This window comes from Triturus cristatus, chromosome 9 (genome assembly GCF_964204655.1).
Source record: "Triturus cristatus chromosome 9, aTriCri1.1, whole genome shotgun sequence".
Lineage (NCBI taxonomy): Eukaryota > Metazoa > Chordata > Amphibia > Caudata > Salamandridae > Triturus > Triturus cristatus.
In genome coordinates, this window is record NC_140592.1 from 436,969,425 (window position 1) to 436,989,898 (window position 20,474).

Genomic DNA, 20,474 nt, shown 5'->3' on the forward strand with positions numbered 1-20,474 from the left:
CGAGTTTTTGATGAAAGAGATAACCACCCCCTCTTACGACATGCTTCAGAAACTAAAAAAATGGTCCATTTTCAAATGTTGCCTCTTTGAACTACAATTCACATTTGTACGTGGAAAATCACTTTTAAAGATAAAATGAGATGTTTAAAGTGATTTTCATGCTTCCAGGGGCCTTAAACACAAGATTTGAGGAATGGGTAAAAGTGAATGAAAATGGCCAATTTACTCATTCTGAGGCCTGAAAAAGTGTTTCTCCTCCACGGGAAGTGAATTAAGTAACATTTGGAGGCCTTTATTGTTCAAGCGAAAACGCCTGATTTTTGATGAAAGGGATAACCACCCCCCCTTACGACATGCTTCTGAAACAAAAAAAATGGTTCATTTTCAAATGTTGCGTCTTTGAACTACAATTAACATTGTACGTGGATAATCACTTTTAGAGATAAAATGAGATTTTTAACCCCTTCGGTGCTCATGACGGAATGGTTCCGTCATGACCCACGGTTGAGCTGTGCTCATGATGGAACCATTCCGTCATGACCACACCCGCGCAAGATTCCGTCAGCACAGCGGCGGAATCTGCGCAGCATCGAAGGGGTTAAAGTGATTTTCAAGCTTACAGGGGCCCTAAACACAAGATTTGAGAAATGGGTAAACGTGAATGAAAATGGCCAATTTACTCACTCTGCGGCCTTAAAAAGTGTTTCTCCTCCACGGGAAGTGAATAAAATAACATTTGTAGGCCTTTATTGTTCAATCAAAAACGCCCGAGTTTTTGATGAAAGAGATAACCACCCCCTCTTACGACATGCTTCAGAAACTAAAAAAATGGTCCATTTTCAAATGTTGCCTCTTTGAACTACAATTCACATTTGTACGTGGAAAATCACTTTTAAAGATAAAATGAGATGTTTAAAGTGATTTTCATGCTTCCAGGGGCCTTAAACACAAGATTTGAGGAATGGGTAAAAGTGAATGAAAATGGCCAATTTACTCACACTGCGGCCTTAAAAAGTGTTTCTCCTCCAAGGGAAGTGAATAAAATACCATTTGGAGGCATTTATAGTTCAATCAAAAACGCCTGTTTTTTGGTGAAAGAGATAACCACCCCCCTTACGACATGCTTCTGAAACTAAAAAAATGGTTCATTTTCATATGTTGCGTCTTTCAACTACAATTAACATTGTACGTGGATAATCACTTTTAGAGATACAATGAGATGTTTAAAGTGATTTTCAAGCTTTCAGGGGCCTTATACACAAGATTTGAGAAATGGGTAAAAGTGAATGCAAATGGCCAATTTACTTGCTCTGAGGCCTTAAAAAGTGTTTCTCCTCCACGGGAAGTGAATAAAATAACATTTGTAGGCCTTTATTGTTCAATCAAAAACGCCCGAGTTTTTGATGAAAGAGATAACCACCCCCTCTTACGACATGCTTCAGAAACTAAAAACTGGTCCGTTTTCAAATGTTGCCTCTTTGAACTACAATTCACATTTGAACGTGGAAAATCACTTTTAAAGATAAAATGAGATGTTTAAAGTGATTTTCATGCTTCCAGGGGCCTTAAACACGAGATTTGAGGAATGGGTAAACGTGAATAAAAATGGCCAATTTACTCACTCTGCGGCCTTAAAAAGTGTTTCTCCTCCAAAGGAAGTGAATAAAATACCATTTGGAGGCCTTTATTGTTCAATTAAAAACGCCTGTTTTTTGGTGAAAGAGATAACCACCCCCCATAACGACATGCTTCAGAAGCTAAAAAAATGGTCCATTTTCAAATGTTGCCTCTTTGAACTACAATTCACATTTGTACGTGGAAAATCACTTTTAACCCCTTCAGTGCCCGCCCCTTTCCCCGCCCTGTGCAGGCCGTTTCATTAGCGGGCGGGGTTTATGACGAGCTGGTCTCGTCATGGGCACAGCGCAACCGCGGCCCATGACGAGACCAGCTCGTCACGGGCATTGAAGAGGTTAAAGATAAAATGAGATGTTTAAAGTGATTTTCATGCTTCCAGGGGCCTTAAACACAAGATTTGAGAAATGTGTAAAAGTGAATGAAAATGGCCAATTTACTCACTCTGCGGCCTTAAAAAGTGTTTCTCCCCCACGGGAAGTGAATAAAATACCATTTGGAGGCATTTATAGTTCAATCAAAAACGTCTGTTTTTTGGTGAAAGAGATAACCACCCCCCTTACGACATGCTTCTGAAACTAAAAAAATGGTTCATTTTCATATGTTGCGTCTTTGAACTACAATTAACATTGTACGTGGATAATCACTTTTAGAGATACAATGAGATGTTTAAAGTGATTTTCAAGCTTTCAGGGGCCTTATACACAAGATTTGAGAAATGGGTAAAAGTGAGTGCAAATGGCCAATTTACTTGCTCTGAGGCCTTAAAAAGTGTTTCTCCTCCACGGGAAGTGAATAAAATAACATTTGGAGGCCTTTATTGTTCAAGCGAAAACGCCTGATTTTTGATGAAAGGGATAACCACCCCCTCTTACGACATGCTTCAGAAACTAAAAACTGGTCCGTTTTCAAATGTTGCGTCTTTGAACTACAATTAACATTGTACGTGGATAATCACTTTTAGAGATAAAATGAGATGTTTAAAGTGATTTTCAAGCTTACAGGGGCCCTAAAAACAAGATTTGAGAAATGGGTAAACGTGAATGAAAATGGCCAATTTACTCACTCTGCGGCCTTAAAAAGTGTTTCTCCTCCACGGGAAGTGAATAAAATAACATTTGTAGGCCTTTATTGTTCAATCAAAAACGCCCGAGTTTTTGATGAAAGAGATAACCACCCCCCTCTTACGACATGCTTCAGAAACTAAAAAAATGGTCCATTTTCAAATGTTGCCTCTTTGAACTACAATTCACATTTGTACGTGGAAAATCACTTTTAAAGATAAAATGAGATGTTTAAAGTGATTTTCATGCTTCCAGGGGCCTTAAACACAAGATTTGAGGAATGGGTAAAAGTGAATGAAAATGGCCAATTTACTCATTCTGAGGCCTGAAAAAGTGTTTCTCCTCCACGGGAAGTGAATTAAGTAACATTTGGAGGCCTTTATTGTTCAAGCGAAAACGCCTGATTTTTGATGAAAGGGATAACCACCCCCCCTTACGACATGCTTCTGAAACAAAAAAAATGGTTCATTTTCAAATGTTGCGTCTTTGAACTACAATTAACATTGTACGTGGATAATCACTTTTAGAGATAAAATGAGATGTTTAACCCCTTCGGTGCTCATGACGGAATGGTTCCGTCATGACCCACGGTTGAGCTGTGCTCATGACGGTGTGGAAATGTGGATTTTCCTGATCAGTTATGTCCCCTATCTTGGACCCCAACGGTTCTATATGCATGTTACAAGTACATGTATGTTCCCTCCAGTTCCAGTTTCTAAGACGCAAACATATGTGTGTCTACCGTCAACATGTTCTCTGTCAGATCCGCCATCTATGGGCTGGATATTCGATTCCTAGGTATGAAAGGCCACCGACTTTATATGGCTAAGTTACTCCATTTTTACAGTTCAGGCGAGTAGGCCCGATTCTGTCCTCAAAGCCTTTCTCTGCTCCCAGCCTCTGACAGCTTCAGCTTGAGCTCGCATCTGTATCCATGAACTTTGTCCTACTCCCTGTGCAGCTAACGGTGCCTGCCTCGGCCAGTTTTCGCTTGTCTGCCAAGAAGTTGTATTTCACCTTCGAATTATCTATTTTCCCCCTCAGCCGATGCATTCCTGCCTAGTGATTTAGGTAAACATTTCCTTTAGCTCACAAGCAAAGGACTCAGCCTTTCCGTCCTCCTGCAAGTGATTCATAGCCCTGTTGCTATGGAAAGTTTTCTGCCCCTCGCATCTCATATAGACACTTAGACGCTTGTACACGCACATAGTCAGTATAGAATAGATTCTGTCCGAGAGTCTCTTCCTTGTGGATAACATAGTTCTTTAAACATAGGATGTTAGATATGATTTGGGATTAGGATGACTTGACCCCAGACTTCTCGTCTCCACATGTAGAGCTAAATGTCAAATCCCCTTCACCCCCTAGTTACACGTCAATTACACGTCATGCTGCTGCGCGCGCATCTATGCCAAGTATTATCTTATAGATCCACCTATGTCTGATAATCCTAACCAATCATGTTTCTTTTATTCCTTATTACGCCTAGTTTCGATTATGTCACTGTCACGTCATTTTTCTTATCAAATGTTACGCCTTCTACATTCGTTTCATTGTAATGTACTTATTATAAAAATACATGTCTGTTAATAAATTATTGTACTTCACTTCCTGAACCCTCGTGGTGACGGAACCTGAAGGCCGCCACTCGAGTCGGCCATTTTGAATGGAATAAAGCCCATTAGAGAACCTCTTATACCACGGATTCTGCCTCTTGTTATTTTGAGCTATTTTACTTTATTTTAAGACTCCGTACGAAATTCAGTCAGGTAATATTTATTTTATTTACCACATAATGGCGCCCGAACAGGGACACTTTCTCATCTCACGCGCCGGCGGTGCGTTGCAGGCCCGGTCTCCTGCCACAGCTGGACGGACCATAAACGCGTACCAGCAGGATTTCCTGTAAGCTCCCTCCGGTCAAGCGGGGGCGACTGAGGCTGCGATCAACCCAGACGAGGCGGTGAGAAGTGCGAAGTATCCCGACCAGAGCCTAGCTGAGAGAGCAAGATCCGAGGTATACAGAGGCCCACCAGGTTTTCCGAAATCCCGATGTGCAGAGGGTCCGATGTCCACAGTCGTCGAGTCCTGTCCATTCTCTGAGGCCTTCCGTTTCAAGGAGCTACTCGGTGAGTACCATCGCCGGGGAGGCGTGTTGACGTGCACATAGGTTGTGCCGGTCAAGACGGATTTGGGTACACAAATCCGGTCTGCACTGTTTAGCAGTGTATATGTACTGTTTAGCAGTATATCAAGTATTCCGAAGTATTCAGTTATTGTCAAGAATTCAGCGTGGTGATTAGTTAAGCAGACTGTCATCATTGTCGATCATTGTTATAATGTTTAATGTTTAATGTTTAAAGTATTCAGAAAATGTCTTGCATATTGTGGTATGAATGACTGTTCATTGTTCACTGTTCATTATTGTGTTTCTCGTATTAAGTAAGTTCAAGAGTAAGTATCAGATCAGTTGTTAATATGCCGCTCTTCTCGAAGTTAAGACAGATTACCACCAGAAAAGGGGTGCTTGAAGAAGCAGTTCCTATTCCTCCTAGAGACACTCCAGGACATTTCATGTACCATAAACATGGCTTAGATGCCATATTGTTTCTTGATCTATGGGTAGATTATACCAAGGGATTACCGGAAAGTCAAAGGTGGCCCGCAACGGGAACCTGGGATGCAGAGTGCATCATGAAAGTGGAGGAAGAGTTATGGAAAAGAAAGGTCAGACAGTCACAGAAAGACGCTATCGAGTTATGGCGTAAAGAATCTCATAGACGAACAGAAAAAGCACGTAGACAAGAAGAGAGGAGTAAAGAAAGTTCAAATAAAGTTCAAGAAAATCTATTAATTGAGGAAGGGATCCGAGTGAAATCAGAACAAGTAAATAGACAAAGTAATGCTCTTATGAATGGTATGTATCCCCTTCTAGCCGAAGGACTACCTAAGGCTGCTCCAGAGATGCCAAAAGACTTGCCACCCCCATTATTTCCAATTAAGGTACATCCAAAAGGGCATCCCAGAACCGCAGAAGACGTTTTCCTTTCCTCATATCTAGATGATGCAGCCCCCGAGTATGCTAACGCCACACCACATAGACCGTCTGGCGGAGGGGTTCAACGTCAGGATCAGGTATCTGTCCCCGTGCAACAGCAAGTCCCGACGCAAGCTTCGGCAAGCACATCTGTTTCCGCATCTGTCTCCGCAGTCGACTCTACAGGGGTAACAACACCCATAGTTGCTGTATCACGTTCAACGAACCCATTCACACCCGACGCCCCAGATGGGGCCACGGGAGGTGCTAGCAGTACTTTTACGCCACCTAGAATAAATAAACTTGTCTTTCAAGAGTCAGCACATTCACGTACACCTAAGTTCGTAAGTGAACGTGCACTTAAGGAACTCCTTGTAAATTGTAGGTATGACCCGGTGGTTGGTAAAGAGGATGAAATGGTTCTGGCATCATTACGTATCAGGCGAGCCGCAGAGTATTTAGCAAGGTTACCAGGGATGATTACGCATCTGGATAACATATATCATTTTGTTCAAACAGGACGAGATCCAGGATGTATTAACAGAGCTATGGAATTCCAGAAAGTAGAGATACAGGGGGAACTGTTGCGTTTTCTCATAAACTGTGTGATCAGAAATCAAGATCGTCCGGGGGTAGACCCGAATGCAATGCTTACTCTTACAAGATGGAGTCAGAATATATCAGAAGGGAGACACGATAAGCAAAATTGTATAATAGCCATGTGCCGAAAAATCCGTAAAGAAATAGAACGTATTCATGAAGAGAGATTGGGAACAGACGAGTTTGAGCAAGATGAAGTGTCCGAATCAGAGAATTCCGCAAGACAGTCAGAAACCATAGCCTATGTAGGCAGAGGAAGATCCTGTGAAAATACTAGATGTTTTTCTGATCCCATACATTCTGTATGTCCAAATAATAGCAGAACGTATCCAACGCCTGTAATAAATCTGAAGTCTCCTGAACATTCGTTTCAAGCCGCAGATAAAATACTACGAGAACGAAGGGGTTACCACCTCCTCGATTCCATGGATGAGCAAGAATTAGCCAGATCAGCCGTTCACTGGATCGTTAGTCCTGAAAAATATGGTGATGAGACCGTAGCACACACGTTTCTCAATCTCAGTACAGATGAACAACGTTTAGCTGGAATCTATATGATTCAGCAACTCCTCATATTATATAAGAGCCAACATGCTGATCCTGGTCCTTTACCTGATATATTAACGGAACTACTCACGAACAGATGGAGAGGTTCTAGTAACAAGTTAATTAAAGAGATATTAGTGTCACGTAAACAGTATGTCCTTTTTGTAAGTCCGGATTCTCTCTCGCTGCCCCATAGAGAAAGAACGCCGTACTATATGGATAGACAAAATCCTTTACGAGAAGTGCACCCAATAAAAGGCGAAGACAATGAGTTTCACCGTGTATTTGTTTACACACCTATATCAAAAATGGAATTATTAGAAATGAAGAAAGTAGTACCTAGCCATGATAAAGACCCAGCGGGTTTCCACCGAGAAATTAAAGACATGTTACTGATGGGAGAGTACACCTTTCCTGATATTATGACGATTTTAAAAGTGCTTTTGCCTGCTGGCATATATGAAAAACTGAAAGAAAAAGAGTGGGAAGTGGGAGACCAAAAGATAGACTGGACAGCATTAGCAGAGGAAGAAAGGGGCCGAGCCGCAGGTTCAGGGCTCGGGGATAAAGTTAAACTATTACCAGGTTTACTAGTACAGGTACTGCCACGTTTATTAACTACAAAAAAAGGAAGATTGGGGTGCAATCACAGCCTGTAAACAAAAGCAAGATGAAGACACAAGCGATTATTATGCTCGATTTGAAAAATGTTTTGGTATAAATAGTGGTATAAAAGCAAGTAGTGACTCATATCCACATTTATTTGTGACAAAATTAGTGGAAAATGCATTACCTCCAGTAAAGAATAGAATATTGAAATTCGAGAGTACCTGGCAAAGTAACACTCCGTCGCAAATGCTACAAATGTTACAGTATCATCACAATAGAATTAGGGATGAACAAGAACACGAGCATAGACGCATGAAGGATACAAAAATGAAAATGCTAGTTTCTCAGACAGTACCAGCAGATGGTCACAAAAAGGGTGTGACACATTCTGGTGATTCTGCAGTTCCTGTAAAAGGAACCTGCAATTACTGTAAACAACTGGGCCATCATGTACACGATTGTCCAGTCCTGAAACGTAATATAGCTACAGGCATTACAAAGGAGAGACCACGATTAGTTAGACAAGATCAGAATGAACAAGGAGCTATGCAGCATGGACAGTCCATGCCAGCCTCACAGCAACCCATACAGTTTGTGCCAGCTGCACCACCGTTGCCTGCTACTGCCACACAAACCGCAACACGACAACTGTATCAGACTGCACAGTATGAATACCCTGAATACCAGCGTTACGCATGAACCAGCCTAGAGAGGGAAGTTGACTTACCACTTATCGAGATTCCTGTAGATCAAGAAGGACCTTATGTACATAGTGAATTATTAGGTCAAGATAGAAAATTCTTACTCGATACAGGGGCAAGTCGAACAACTATAAAACGTAGTGAAGTTCCAGGGGCACCCCTCTCAGGCTCTCAAAATGTTTCCCTTGGTTTTTCAGGAAAACCTATTGTTAATGAAGTATCAAAGCCTCTACCACTTACAATAGGACCTTTGACACGAACTACCGATTTATTGCTTACTAAATCATGCCCAGAAAATCTGTTAGGAATTAAAACTCTGAAAGCACTAGGAGCCATAATATGTTGTTCTCCGGAAGGAGTAAGGTTGTTTTTACGTGATTTTAAAGGTCACTATGTGTCTAGAGACATGGATCCCCGACTACAGACTTTACCAGTACATCTATGGGCACAAGGCCCTACGGATGTTGGCTGCATGAACATTACACCCTATCGAGTCACACTGAAAGCAGGAGTGGTACTACCACGAATGCGACAATACAAGTTACCGCATGATGCTGTAGTGGCTTTGCTGAAAATCATTGATGAGCTAATTGCCCAGGGAGTAGTTGTAGAAACAGACTCCAATGTATGTAATTCACCGATAATTCCGATTCTTAAACGAACTGATCCTACTGCCCCACCAGTGTACCGATTGGTTATTGATTTGCGTGAACTAAACAAGTGTATTGTACCACAATTCCCTGTGGTCCCTGATATATCATCATTATTGACAGCAATTGATTCCGAAGCAACATTCTTTACTGTAATTGATCTCAAGAATGCCTTTTTCAGCGTCCCAATAGATCCGGAAAGCCAATACTTGTTCGGATTCAGTTTAAATGGGCGCAGCTTTAAATTCTCACGCGCTCCTCAAGGATTTACAGAAAGCCCCAGCATCTACAGCCAAGCACTGAAACGAGAACTTGACAGTATCCACATGCCAGTCAATACTGCACTGCTTCAATATGTCGATGATCTGCTGATCACCGCGAGAAGCGAGCCAGAATGTGAAAAAGCTTCTCTGACAGTTTTACATTTCCTAGCCGACAAGGGGCACAAGGTGTCCCCTTCTAAGCTGCAATTCTGTGTTCAGCGAGTTATTTATCTTGGTCACTCGCTGTCCAAGGAGGGAAGGCAGCTTACACCAGATCGCATCCAGTTAATTGCTAACATGTCAATACCCCAGACACAAAAGGAGGTGCGGGCTTTCATAGGCCTCACTTCATATTGTAGACAGTGGATCCCTCAGTACGCATTTCTAGCAAAACCACTCATTCAGTTAACCACACAGGAGGCAGCCACATCGACTGTTCTCCCTTGGACTCAGGAACATACACAAGCTTTTGAAAGCCTAAAGGAAGCTTTATGTCAAGCACCTGTTTTAGCAACACCATGTTATAGCAAACATTTTACACTCTTTGTTACAGAACGCGAAGGTACTGCCTTATCAGTACTCACTCAGGATCAAGCAGGATCACGCAAGCCATGTGCTTATTTTTCCAGTACATTAGATCCCGTAGCTCAGGCTTTGCCTGCATGCCTGAAATCAGTGGCAGCGACAGCTTTAGCAATCAGACAAAGCGATGCCATAGTTTTAGGACACCCATTGACAGTACAAGTACCACATGCAGTAGAGGTTCTTGTGAACCGAACACAAACACAACACTTGACCGTAGCAAGACTTACTGGTTATGAACTGACATTGTTTCAACCACACATAGAGATCCGACGGTGTAATACATTGAATCCTGCTACACTATTACCTGTAATTGGAACAGACCCACTAGCTCATGATTGTGTTGAAATCATTGAAATAAAGACGAAACCTAGACAAGACTTGACAGACGTTCCATTGTTAGATCCAGACCTGACGTTGTATGTAGACGGATCGTGCATGAGAACAAATACAGGAGATTTAGTGGCCGCGTATGCAGTCACAACAGACACTGAAGTTATTGAGACAAATTGTATAGATACTTTGTCAGCCCAAGCAGCAGAACTTATTGCTCTAACACAAGCCTGTATTCAAGCCACAAATAAGAAAGTTAATGTATACACTGACTCACGTTATGCATTCGGAGTTGTACACGACTTCGGCGTACTATGGCGAGAGAGAGGTTATTTAACTTCCCATGGTGCCCACATTCAGCACGGACCCCTCATTCATGCCTTGTTAGACGCAATACATCTACCCACTGCTATATCAATTATGAAATGTAAAGCACACACGAAGGTTACTGATACCATTTCTCAAGGCAATGACTTAGCTGACAGAACAGCTAAACAGACTGCTCAGAATCGAACATTAGACATGACAAAGCCAATAGTTCAGACACCAACACAGTGTATGGCAATTAAGGATCCCGCATTTGACGTAATTGACATACAGACACATGCCACAGCAGAAGAAATAAAGAAGTGGACTGAACTAGGAGGGATCCAGACAGATCAAGGATGGATGACGAAGGAGAAATCTGTATGGTTTCTCCCTGATTCCATGGTTCAAGCCATTATAGCTACAGTTCACAGTCCAGCACATTTAGGAGAGAAGGCTATGCTAGACAGCATTCAGCACATTTGGTTCAACAAACATTTACGAGCAGCAGCTAAACAAAAAGTTCGTACCTGTATGATATGTTGTCAGTTTAATCCAGGAAAGAGTGTTCCCGTAGAGCAGGGTGGATTTCAGCCTCCTGACCATCCTTTTGAAGTCCTCCAGATGGATTATATTCAGATGGAACGTTGTCGAGGATTCAAATATGTCCTCGTAGTTGTCTGCGCTCTCTCCCGTTGGACAGAGGCGTATCCCGTATCAGATTACACTGCCCCGACTACTGCCAAGCAGCTAGTTCGAGAATTCTTCCCACGGTACGGTTTACCACGTGTAGTATATTCAGACAACGGCCAGCCTTTCTCATCCGAATTAATGAAACATGTCTCACTTTTGTTGGGATATCAGTGGAAATTCCACTGTGTCCGACACCCCGAGGTAGCAGGTCTCGTGGAACGACATAATCAACTTTTAAAAATCAGATTGTCTAAAATATGTCAGGAAAAAGGTGTGGACTGGATAGTAGCCTTACCAGTTGCGCTATTCTACATGAGAATGGTAGCACACTCTCGAACAGGGCTATCCCCGTATGAGGTGATCTTTGGTAGACCACCGAATATGTGGGGGACGCCTATACCCCGTAAAATAACTGATGTTGACTGTAATATGCTGACAGATTACCTGGCTTCCTTGATGTCTGCACTACAATCTTCTCGTTCACAGGTGGTCGCAGCTTTTCCTGACAACACTGAGGTGAAACCCCATGACGTGGTCCCCGGGGACTTTGTCCTGGTTCGGAATTTTGATAGGAAAAGCCAATTGGATCCTAGGTGGAAGTTGCCTAAGCAGGTCCTGCTGACGACCAGAACAGCTGTGAAGATCGAAGGACGGAAAGGATGGGTGCATTCCACCCATATAAAAAAATTTTATGGACTTCCTCCTGACACAAACAGTACTTCCCGTGTGTCTTCCCCCATTGACTCAAAGCTACCTTTGGCTGAGGCCAGTAGCACCGAACTCTATAAACAGAAACTCAGGTCCAGATCTAAACTGTCGGACGATTTGATTGTTTAAGTCCTCTCCAAGGTGAAGCGGTTGAATCTGTCCCGACATGTATCCCTTAGGTCTGAATGATGTAGAGTCCAGAATCATAATGAAACGACATGCTTATTGTAAATTACTGCGTAACCACTGTATTGTGACTTTATTAATTTTGTTTTCCTTGAGTTTTTTAATAGTTATTGCAAGTATATTGTTGCATATGTATTATCCTGTTTCTAAACGTGTTCTCAATATAACTGATGAACATTCTTTTAGTGACCTACCGCCACATGAGTTGTCTTATAGACTTGCGCTGCGCAATAACACATTCATTAGTATGTTACATCATTCCCATCAGACTAGTAATGCCACCAATTGTTGGGTGTGTGGCCGACTCCCTCCCTATCAGAATAACAAAGGAGTTCTGCCTTTTTTTCCACATCCATTTACACGCAATGGCTCCTGTGGAGCATGGTTTAGTTTATTAAATTCCATAGACCCAGACACAGCAGTTTATCAACAACATTGGATATGGGGAAATCTGAATCTAGTTTTATTCAAAGTCTGTCACCCTAATAAGGAGGGTTACCCCAGTAGAACAGGAACTGATTTAGAAAATGAAGTGTATAAATTAGGTAATTTTACGCCTAATCTTATGATTTTGAATGTCAAATCCGAAGTTGAACTAATTCTGCCCACTATGTCAGTATTTCCAGTTAAGGGTGAATTATGTGTGAGAAAAGTTGGTTCCATACATATGGGCCATAGCCAATGCGTTACTACAGTAGAATATAGTGATCAAGGCAAATCTTCATTTAGAGCTTCTCGCCATTCTTACTTTATATGTGGTCAGACGGCATATATGCGTCTGCCTCTAGATTGGGATGGTACCTGTTATATAGCATTCCTTCTGCCACCTGTTTTCCTAGCTCCCCCTGATTATTATCGAAATGTTCATTTAGTACACAATAGAGAGCGAAGAGATCTCCCAGTTGTCGATTATACTGAGACGGCATGGGACAAGTATGTAGATTTCAATAAAGGTATCTTTCCCTATATAGGTACAATATCAAATAGTAAGCTGATACGCAGACTCACCAAGACTCTTGAAGCTGTAGTAAACGAGACTATAGCCGCCCTAGGCAATCTGACAGAGGAACAATCAGTGATGAGAATTGTTGTTCTCCAGAATCGTCTTGTCCTTGACGTCATCCTGGCCGATAGGGGCGGAGCTTGCAGGGTCATCGGATCCAGCTGCTGCATATTCATACCAGAAAATTCGCCATCTGTATATAAAGCTATAACACGCCTTCATAAGATTGTAAGCCAGATACACGAGAATCCAGGCACTTGGACGTGGTCCGGGTGGTTTTGGAGTGTGATATCAGCCTGGGGATGGAGAGTTCTATCCTTCCTAGGTATTGGCCTTCTTATGCTCTTCAGTTGTTGTCTATGCCTGCAATGTGGACCAGCGATTTGTGGTCTGTGTGCCACATCATGCATTCCACATCACAGTTCTCGTTCAAAATGCCGGAAGGAAGAAGAAATGATGCTCCATGAGCAAATCGAAGGAATAATGAAGATTGATGTCTCGTGAAGGGCAAGAAGGGGACAAGGAGGGAATGTGGAAATGTGGATTTTCCTGATCAGTTATGTCCCCTATCTTGGACCCCAACGGTTCTATATGCATGTTACAAGTACATGTATGTTCCCTCCAGTTCCAGTTTCTAAGACGCAAACATATGTGTGTCTACCGTCAACATGTTCTCTGTCAGATCCGCCATCTATGGGCTGGATATTCGATTCCTAGGTATGAAAGGCCACCGACTTTATATGGCTAAGTTACTCCATTTTTACAGTTCAGGCGAGTAGGCCCGATTCTGTCCTCAAAGCCTTTCTCTGCTCCCAGCCTCTGACAGCTTCAGCTTGAGCTCGCATCTGTATCCATGAACTTTGTCCTACTCCCTGTGCAGCTAACGGTGCCTGCCTCGGCCAGTTTTCGCTTGTCTGCCAAGAAGTTGTATTTCACCTTCGAATTATCTATTTTCCCCCTCAGCCGATGCATTCCTGCCTAGTGATTTAGGTAAACATTTCCTTTAGCTCACAAGCAAAGGACTCAGCCTTTCCGTCCTCCTGCAAGTGATTCATAGCCCTGTTGCTATGGAAAGTTTTCTGCCCCTCGCATCTCATATAGACACTTAGACGCTTGTACACGCACATAGTCAGTATAGAATAGATTCTGTCCGAGAGTCTCTTCCTTGTGGATAACATAGTTCTTTAAACATAGGATGTTAGATATGATTTGGGATTAGGATGACTTGACCCCAGACTTCTCGTCTCCACATGTAGAGCTAAATGTCAAATCCCCTTCACCCCCTAGTTACACGTCAATTACACGTCATGCTGCTGCGCGCGCATCTATGCCAAGTATTATCTTATAGATCCACCTATGTCTGATAATCCTAACCAATCATGTTTCTTTTATTCCTTATTACGCCTAGTTTCGATTATGTCACTGTCACGTCATTTTTCTTATCAAATGTTACGCCTTCTACATTCGTTTCATTGTAATGTACTTATTATAAAAATACATGTCTGTTAATAAATTATTGTACTTCACTTCCTGAACCCTCGTGGTGACGGAACCTGAAGGCCGCCACTCGAGTCGGCCATTTTGAATGGAATAAAGCCCATTAGAGAACCTCTTATACCACGGATTCTGCCTCTTGTTATTTTGAGCTATTTTACTTTATTTTAAGACTCCGTACGAAATTCAGTCAGGTAATATTTATTTTATTTACCACAACGGAACCATTCCGTCATGACCACACCCGCGCAAGATTCCGTCAGCACAGCGGCGGAATCTGCGCAGCATCGAAGGGGTTAAAGTGATTTTCAAGCTTACAGGGGCCCTAAACACAAGATTTGAGAAATGGGTAAACGTGAATGAAAATGGCCAATTTACTCACTCTGCGGCCTTAAAAAGTGTTTCTCCTCCACGGGAAGTGAATAAAATAACATTTGTAGGCCTTTATTGTTCAATCAAAAACGCCCGAGTTTTTGATGAAAGAGATAACCACCCCCTCTTACGACATGCTTCAGAAACTAAAAAAATGGTCCATTTTCAAATGTTGCCTCTTTGAACTACAATTCACATTTGTACGTGGAAAATCACTTTTAAAGATAAAATGAGATGTTTAAAGTGATTTTCATGCTTCCAGGGGCCTTAAACACAAGATTTGAGGAATGGGTAAAAGTGAATGAAAATGGCCAATTTACTCACACTGCGGCCTTAAAAAGTGTTTCTCCTCCAAGGGAAGTGAATAAAATACCATTTGGAGGCATTTATAGTTCAATCAAAAACGCCTGTTTTTTGGTGAAAGAGATAACCACCCCCCTTACGACATGCTTCTGAAACTAAAAAAATGGTTCATTTTCATATGTTGCGTCTTTCAACTACAATTAACATTGTACGTGGATAATCACTTTTAGAGATACAATGAGATGTTTAAAGTGATTTTCAAGCTTTCAGGGGCCTTATACACAAGATTTGAGAAATGGGTAAAAGTGAATGCAAATGGCCAATTTACTTGCTCTGAGGCCTTAAAAAGTGTTTCTCCTCCACGGGAAGTGAATAAAATAACATTTGTAGGCCTTTATTGTTCAATCAAAAACGCCCGAGTTTTTGATGAAAGAGATAACCACCCCCTCTTACGACATGCTTCAGAAACTAAAAACTGGTCCGTTTTCAAATGTTGCCTCTTTGAACTACAATTCACATTTGAACGTGGAAAATCACTTTTAAAGATAAAATGAGATGTTTAAAGTGATTTTCATGCTTCCAGGGGCCTTAAACACGAGATTTGAGGAATGGGTAAACGTGAATAAAAATGGCCAATTTACTCACTCTGCGGCCTTAAAAAGTGTTTCTCCTCCAAGGGAAGTGAATAAAATACCATTTGGAGGCCTTTATTGTTCAATTAAAAACGCCTGTTTTTTGGTGAAAGAGATAACCACCCCCCATAACGACATGCTTCAGAAGCTAAAAAAATGGTCCATTTTCAAATGTTGCCTCTTTGAACTACAATTCACATTTGTACGTGGAAAATCACTTTTAACCCCTTCAGTGCCCGCCCCTTTCCCCGCCCTGTGCAGGCCGTTTCATTAGCGGGCGGGGTTTATGACGAGCTGGTCTCGTCATGGGCACAGCGCAACCGCGGCCCATGACGAGACCAGCTCGTCACGGGCATTGAAGAGGTTAAAGATAAAATGAGATGTTTAAAGTGATTTTCATGCTTCCAGGGGCCTTAAACACAAGATTTGAGAAATGTGTAAAAGTGAATGAAAATGGCCAATTTACTCACTCTGCGGCCTTAAAAAGTGTTTCTCCCCCACGGGAAGTGAATAAAATACCATTTGGAGGCATTTATAGTTCAATCAAAAACGTCTGTTTTTTGGTGAAAGAGATAACCACCCCCCTTACGACATGCTTCTGAAACTAAAAAAATGGTTCATTTTCATATGTTGCGTCTTTGAACTACAATTAACATTGTACGTGGATAATCACTTTTAGAGATACAATGAGATGTTTAAAGTGATTTTCAAGCTTTCAGGGGCCTTATACACAAGATTTGAGAAATGGGTAAAAGTGAGTGCAAATGGCCAATTTACTTGCTCTGAGGCCTTAAAAAGTGTTTCTCCTCCACGGGAAGTGAATAAAATAACATTTGGAGGCCTTTATTGTTCAAGCGAAAACGCCTGATTTTTGATGAAAGGGATAACCACCCCCTCTTACGACATGCTTCAGAAACTAAAAACTGGTCCGTTTTCAAATGTTGCCTCTTTGAACTACAATTCACATTTGTACGTGGAAAATCACTTTTAAAGATAAAATGAGATGTTTAAAGTAATTTTCATGCTTCCAGGGGCCTTAAACACAAGATTTGAGGAATGGGTAAAAGTGAATGAAAATGGCCAATTTACTCATTCTGAGGCCTGAAAAGGTGTTTCTCCTCCACGGGAAGTGAATTAAGTAATATTTGTAGGCCTTTATTGTTCAAGCGAAAACGCCCGATTTTTGATGAAAGAGATAACCACCCCCCCTTACGACATGCTTCAGGAGCTAAAAAAATGGTCCGTTTTCAAATGTTGCCTCTTTGAACTACAATTCACATTTGTACGTGTAAAATCACTTTTAAAGATAAAATGAGATGTTTAAAGTGATTTTCATGCTTCCAGGGGCCTTAAACACGAGATTTGAGGAATGGGTAAAAGTGAATGAAAATGGCCAATTTACTCACTCTGCGGCCTTAAAAAGTGTTTCTCCTCCAAGGGAAGTGAATAAAATACCATTTGGAGGCATTTATAGTTCAATCAAAAACGCCTGTTTTTTGGTGAAAGAGATAACCACTCCCCCCCTTACGACATGCTTCAGAAACGAAAAAAATAGTCCATTTTCAAATGTTGCGTCTTCGAACTACAATTCACATTTGTACGTGGAAAATCATGTTTAAAGACAAAATGAGATGTTTAAAGTGATTTTCATGCTTCCAGGGGCCTTAAACACGAGATTTGAGGAATGGGTAAAAGTGAATGAAAATGGCCAATTTACTCACTCTGCGGCCTTAAAAAGTGTTTCTCCTCCACGGGAAGTGAATTAAATAACATTTGTAGGCCTTTATTGGTCAAGCGAAAACGCCCGATTTTAGACGAAAGAGATAACCACCCCCTTACGACATGCTTCAGAAACTAAAAAAATGGTCCCTTTTCAAATGTTGCCTCTTTGAACTACAATTCACATTTGTACGTGGAAAATCGCTTTTAAAGATAAAATGAGATGTTTAAAGTCATTTTCAAGCTTCCAGGGGCCCTAAACACAAGATTTGAGAAATGGGTAAACGTGAATGAAAATGGCCAATTTACTCACTCTGCGGCCTAAAAAGTGATTCTCCTCCACGGGAAGTGAATAAAATAACATTTGGAGGCCTTTATTGTTCAATCAAAAACGCCCGGTTTTTGGTGAAAGAGATAACCACCCCCCCTTACGACATGCTTCAGAAACGAAAAAAATGATCCATTTTCAAATGTTGCGTCTTTGAACTACAATTCACATTTGTACGTGGAAAATCAAGTGTAAAGATAAAATGAGATGTTTAAAGTGATTTTTATGCTTCCAGGGGCCTTAAACACCAGATTTGAGGAATGGGTAAAAGTGAATGAAAACGGCCAATTTACTCACTCTGCGGCCTTAAAAAGTGTTTCTCCTCCACGGGAAGTGAATTAAATAACATTTGTAGGCCTTTATTGTTCAAGTGAAAATGCCCGATTTGTAACGAAGGAGATAACCACACCCCCTTACGACATGCTTCAGAAACTAAAAAAATGGTCCGTTTTCAAATGTTGCCTCTTTGAACTACAATTCACATTTGTACGTGGAAAATTGCTTTTAAAGATAAAATGAGATGTTTAAAGTGATTTTCAAGCTTCCAGGGGCCCTAAACACAAGATTTGAGAAATGGGTAAACGTGAATGAAAATGGCCAATTTACTCACTCTGCGGCCTAAAAAGTGATTCTCCTCCACGGGAAGTGAATAAATAACATTTGTAGGCCTTTATTGTTCAAGCGAAAACGCCTGATTTTTGATGAAAGGGATAACCACCCCCTCTTACGACATGCTTCAGAAACTAAAAACTGGTCCGTTTTCAAATGTTGCCTCTTTGAACTACAATTCACATTTGTACGTGGAAAATCACTTTTAAAGATAAAATGAGATGTTTAAAGTGATTTTCAAGCTTCCAGGGGCCCTAAACACAAGATTTGAGAAATGGGTAAACGTGAATGAAAATGACCAATTTACTCACTCTGCGGCCTAAAATGTGTTTCTCCACCACGGGAAGTGAATAAAATAACATTTGGAGGCCTTTATTGTTCAATCAAAAACGCTCGGTTTTTGGTGAAAGAGATAACCACCCCCCCTTACGACATGCTTCAGAAACAAAAAAAATTATCCATTTTCAAATGTTGCGTCTTTGAACTACAATTCACATTTGTACGTGGAAAATCAAGTGTAAAGATAAAATGAGATGTTAAAAGTGATTTTTATGCTTCCAGGGGCCTTAAACACCAGATTTGAGGAATGGGTAAAAGTGAATGAAAATGGCCAATTTACTCACTCTGCGGCCTTAAAAAGTGTTTCTCCTCCACGGGAACTGAATAAAATACCATTTGGAGGCATTTATAGTTCAATCAAAAACACCTGTTTTTTGGTGAAAGAGATAACCACCCCCCTTACGACATGCTTCAGAAACTAAAAAAATGGTTCATTTTCATATGTTGCGTCTTTGAACTACAATTAACATTGTACGTGGATAATCACTTTTAGAGATACTATGAGATGTTTAAAGTGATTTTCAAGCTTTCAGGGGCCTTATACACAAGATTTGAGAAATGGGTAAAAGTGAATGCAAATGGCCAATTTACTTGCTCTGATGCCTTAAAAAGTGTTTCTCCTCCACGGGAAGTGAATAAAATAACATTTGGAGGCCTTTATTGTTCAATCAAAAACTCCCGTTTTTTGGTGAAAGAGATAACCACCCCCCCCTACGACATGCTTCAGAAACGAAAAAAATGGTCCATTTTTAAATGTTGCGTCTTTGAACTACAATTCACATTTGTACGTGGATTATCACTTTTAGAGATACAATTAGATGTTTAAAGTGATTTTCAAGCTTCCAGGGGCCCTAAATACAAGATTTGAGGAATGGGTAAATGTGAATGAAAATGGCCAATTTATTCACTCTGAGGCCTTAAAAAGTTTTTCTCCACCCCAGAAAGTGAGTTAAATAACATTTGTAGGCCTTTATTGTTCAATCAAAAACGCCCGAGTTTTTGATGAAAGAGATAACCACCCCCCCTTACGACATGCTTCAGAAACTAAAAAAATGGTCCGTTTTCAAAAGTTGCCTCTTTGAACTACAATTCACATTTGTACGTGGAGAACAAGTTACTTACCTTCGGTAACGATGTATCTGTAAGAAACATTAGTTAGTTAGATTCCTCACCTTAGATTCCTCACCTTAGAATATCCCCAGGCGTCAGACTGGATCCGGAAGATTTTTCGTCAGCAATACCCCTTGCGCGTCGCTAGGCGTCGTCTGCGGCTCCGCGTCCGTCGTCGGCGTCGTGCGCCGGGATGACGTCGTCGGAGTACTTAGACGCCGCCCTCGCGCGCTGACGTCAGTTCTTGTACATAGCCTTCCACGCCAGGAACGCAGAGCCATGCAAAGACCGACACTGGTGCCAAAAATAAAATCTAGGGGCCTGAAAGGACAACCTTAACCCTAGATGTCAGTTCGCAGAACGGGGAGGATGGGTGGGTCGGTGAGGAATCTAACTAACTAATGTTTCTTACAGATACATCGTTACCGAAGGTAAGTAACTTGTTCATCTGAAAGAAACACGTTAGTTAGATTCCTCACCTTAGAATAGATACCCAAGCAATACCATCCCCGGTGGTGGGTCTGCGAACCAAGATCACACCAGAAAGTCCTGGAGGACAGAACGGCCAAAGAAGCCATCCCTCCGGACTTGGCTGTCAAGGCAATAATGCCTGGCAAACGTGTGTAGCGAAGCCCACGTCGCCGCCTGACAG